This window comes from Onychostruthus taczanowskii, unplaced genomic scaffold, assembly GCF_017590055.1.
Source record: "Onychostruthus taczanowskii isolate IOZ18803 unplaced genomic scaffold, ASM1759005v1 scaffold238, whole genome shotgun sequence".
In the NCBI taxonomy this organism is placed as follows: Eukaryota; Metazoa; Chordata; class Aves; order Passeriformes; family Passeridae; genus Onychostruthus; species Onychostruthus taczanowskii.
In genome coordinates this window covers 267,318-271,468 of record NW_024499662.1, presented here as the reverse complement: position 1 = coordinate 271,468, position 4,151 = coordinate 267,318, and the positions used below count along the sequence as shown (strand labels likewise).

At 59.9% G+C, this 4,151-nt stretch overlaps 1 protein-coding gene across 1 annotated transcript in view; it reads right to left on the bottom strand.

Moving 5' to 3' along the window:
* Window positions 1-3,833, bottom strand: part of DTNB (dystrobrevin beta) — a 48,484-nt gene extending 44,651 nt beyond the window's left edge. The window contains exons 1-2 of the mRNA XM_041405603.1: window positions 3,711-3,833; window positions 3,216-3,295 (exon numbers count right to left, since the gene is read on the bottom strand). The gene's annotated coding sequence lies outside the window, so the exon portion shown is untranslated. The remainder of the gene's footprint in view (window positions 1-3,215; window positions 3,296-3,710) is intronic.
* Between the last annotated feature and the right edge of the window lie 318 nt (window positions 3,834-4,151).

Below are 4,151 nucleotides of genomic sequence, written 5' to 3'. Positions count from 1 at the left end.
TCCCAGCAGGTCAGGGTGGCAGTGGCACTGAGCTCCCAGCAGGTCAGGGTGGCAGTGGCACTGAGCTCCCAGCAGGTCAGGGTGGCAGTGGCACTGAGCTCCCAGCAGGTCAGGGTGGCAGTGGCACTGAGCTCCCAGCAGGTCAGGGTGGCAGTGGCACTGAGCTCCCAGCAGGTCAGGGTGGCAGTGGCACTGAGCTCCCAGCAGGTCAGGGTGGCAGTGGCACTGAGCTCCCAGCAGGTCAGGTCAGGGTGGCAGTGGCACTGAGCTCCCAGCAGGTCAGGTCAGGGTGGCAGTGGCACTGAGCTCCCAGCAGGTCAGGGGAGGGTGGCAGTGGCACTGAGCTCCCAGCAGGTCAGGTCAGGGTGGCAGTGGCACTGAGCTCCCAGCAGGTCAGGGTGGCAGTGGCACTGAGCTCCCTGCAGGTCAGGGGAGGCTGGCAGTGGCACTGAGGTCCCTGCAGGTCAGGTCAGGGTGGCAGTGGCACTGAGGTCCCAGCAGGTCAGGCTGGCAGTGGCACTGAGCTCCCTGCAGGTCAGGGTGGCAGTGGCACTGAGCTCCCAGCAGGTCAGGTCAGGGTGGCAGTGGCACTGAGCTCCCAGCAGGTCAGGTCAGGGTGGCAGTGGCACTGAGGTCCCTGCAGGTCAGGGGAGGGTGGCAGTGGCACTGAGGTCCCTGCAGGTCAGGGGAGGGTGGCAGTGGCACTGAGGTCCCAGCAGATCAGGGTGGCAGTGGCACTGAGCTCCCAGCAGGTCAGGGTGGCAGTGGCACTGAGCTCCCTGCAGGTCAGGGTGGCAGTGGCACTGAGGTCCCAGCAGGTCAGGTCAGGGTGGCAGTGGCACTGAGCTCCCAGCAGGTCAGGGTGGCAGTGGCACTGAGCTCCCTGCAGGTCAGGGTGGCAGTGGCACTGAGGTCCCAGCAGGTCAGGTCAGGGTGGCAGTGGCACTGAGCTCCCAGCAGGTCAGGGTGGCAGTGGCACTGAGCTCCCAGCAGGTCAGGGTGGCAGTGGCACTGAGCTCCCAGCAGGTCAGGGTGGCAGTGGCACTGAGCTCCCAGCAGGTCAGGGTGGCAGTGGCACTGAGGTCCCAGCAGGTCAGGGTGGCAGTGGCACTGAGGTCCCAGCAGGTCAGGGTGGCAGTGGCACTGAGCTCCCTGCAGGTCAGGTCAGGTCAGGGTGGCACTGAGCTCCCTGCAGGTCAGGGTGGCAGTGGCACTGAGCCCCCAGCCCCCTGGCCAGGGTGCCATGTGAAGCTGCCAGCCCTCTGGAGCCATGCCCAGCCCCCGGGGCAGCTCCAGCCCGGGCCCAGGAGCAGAGCAGGCCCTGCAGAGCCCGAGTGTGTGAGCACACATTGTTCTGGCACAGGCAGCTCTGCCCTCCAGCACACAGCCAGGGTGCAGAGCACAACCCAACCCAGAGCCAAACCCCCACCTTCCCTCACTGCCCCAAAGCCTGAGGAGCAGAAATGGCTTTTTACAACCTGTCTGCCCATGGCATTTATACCATGAGCCTGCAAACAAGAGCAAATCCAGCAGCTCAAAGTGTTTCCTTGAAATAAAGCAGTGCTCCTGTTGGGTAAGAAAAAGGAGACATTACAGGAGGATTTTTGAGCAGGAAGAAGTTGGACACTGTCTAATTAAGAGCTCACCCCTCCCTCTCAGGAAGGGAAGATTCTTTTTTGTGGAGGGGATTTCTGAGCACTCCGTGCTTCCAAGAGAAGCTGGCAAAGCCTCCCCTCTCCATCTCACCCCACAGGCCCCAGCACGGCTTGCAGAGCACAGGAGAGAACTCCCAGAATATTCATTTTAGGAGGGGTTCTGAGCTGCATTCCTGCCCTTTCCCCCATCACCCCAGACTGGGAAATGGAGCAGGAGCAGCTCCCACACACCTGGCAGCTCAGAGCTCTGCCAGAGCTCCCTGGCACACCTGGGGAGGAGGGAAATTCCAGTGGGGAACACCTGGAAACAGGAACTGCCTTCCCCCATCACAGCTGACCTCAGGATAAAACAGCTTGCCCAGTTTTAATTCATTAATTTCACCTCCTGCATTAACTTACGGTGTGAAATCTTCCTCACCAGCTTCACAGGTCTAAACTCAAATAATTCTAAGTTTGTGAAGTGTTAGGTGTTACTGAAAGGCTACAGGAGTACAGAAGCAGTAATCTGCATTTAAAAGCCTCTCTGCCACTGCCCCAGGCAATGGGAACTGAACACCTACACAGGCCTGATAACTTTAACTTTGAGCTGCCAGACACACACAACACCTGCTTCCAAAGCCTGCCTGCTCCCAAACTGCTCCAGCTGTGCTCACAAAGGCCTTTCTTTCCACAAGAACAACACCAGCCTGAAGTGCAAGTCCAGCTGATGACATTTCCATTGCCTTCTGTAATACTTTTTTCTGGTTTAAAGGGCTCCTAACCCAGAACCTCCACCTTGGTTTAAAGGGCTGCAGAACCCAGAACCTCCACCTTGGTTTAAAGAACTGAGAACATTCACTGTGATTTAAAGGGTTCTAACCCAGAACATCCACCCTGGTTTAAAGGGCTCAGAACATCCACCTTGGTTTACAGGGCTGCCTAACTGAGAACATCCACCCAGGGCTGCCCAGGCCTCACTCCCACTTCACCTGTGCTGTGTGTGATGTAACTGAACTGCTGGAAAAGTGCTGCTTTTCTCTTGCTGCAAAAGCCCTTCTCCTTGCATTATGGCTCCTTCCTAGGTCCCCTCCACCACCAGCACTCCCTAAAACATGTATTGCTCTTGGGCCCTGGGATAAACCAGAGGCCTGGCTGCATCAGCTGCACCACAGCCAACAAAAAAAAGCCATTTACTGCTCCAAAAACCCCAAAGGCAGGGAGTCTGGGACAATGCTGGCAGGGCTGCTGCATTCACCACCACAGGAAGTGCACAATGTCCCAGAGAGCTCACAGGAGGTCCTGGATGTGTCCCCTTAAATACAGGATTCTGGAACTGTCAGAGCACAACAAACAAAATTCTGGAGGAATTTTAAACAGAGGAGTCCATCTTTTTATGTGATTCTCTATTTCCACACGTCCAACACACAACAGAAAATGCAGGAGTCACTGCTTCACAAAACAAGTTTGTCATAAGTGAAAAATGCCAGTATCAGTTTTGTGAGTGTCAGAACAGGCAAGTGAACATACCAAACACAAGATCTTAATGGCAACACCACAGTCAATCCCAACACATCCCGTTACCTGAATCACACTGAGAAGTCTCTCAGGGCAACTTCCACTTTCCTGGCCTCACTTCCTTCTTCAGACATTTAAACCACAACCTAAGGAGAGGTGAATAAAACCAAGTGAGCTTTTCCTGCAAGACAGCAGAGGTTTTGCACAGAAAAATGACACTGCTTTATTTCACAGCCCCAGCACGGCGCTGCTTCTGCCCTGGACTCCAGAGCAGTGCAGCCTGCACATCCCGGGTCTCTGATAAATCCAGAGCAATGCAGCCTGCACATCCCGGGTGTCCCGTTAACTCCAGAGCAATGCAGCCTGCACATCCCCGGTCTCCCGTTAATTCCAGAGCAACGCAGCCTGCAAATTCCGGCTGCCTGCCAGCAGCTGTTCCGCGGCCGGGAGGAACACCGGGGCACGGCCAAACCAGCGGCCGACCCCCCCCCGCCCGGTGACCCGGGCCCCGCTGGGCTCTCCCCCTCCCGGGCCCGGCGGCCCCGCCGCTGCCCCCCGTACCTGAGCCGGTGCCGGCGCTGCCGCGGCTCCCGGGGCGGCCGGGCCGCCTCAGCCGCAGCCGCTCTCCAACGGTCCCGGCCGCCGCCGCGCGGCGTCCCGGCCAATCAGGACCCGCCTCCGCTGGGGGCGCGCGGCCCCCCGCCAATCAGCGCCCGCCCGGCCCCGCCTTCTCGCGCCTCTCAGCCAATCGGCGGCCTGCGCCGCCTGGCGCGCTCCCGCCTCCGCCACAGCGCGCGCGCGCCGCGCGGCTCTCACCCCGGGGCGCGGTGGGAGCGCGCAGGCGCAGCGCGAGCAGCTGAGGGGGCGGCCCCGCCCCCGGCCCGCCCTGAGGGGCTGGGGCCGCCTGAGGGGAGCGGGGCGGGCGGAGCGATGGTCGGGGCGGCGCTGGGGACTTCGTCTGCCACGGGTCCCCTCACAGCCATCCCTCAGCCATGGCTGTCC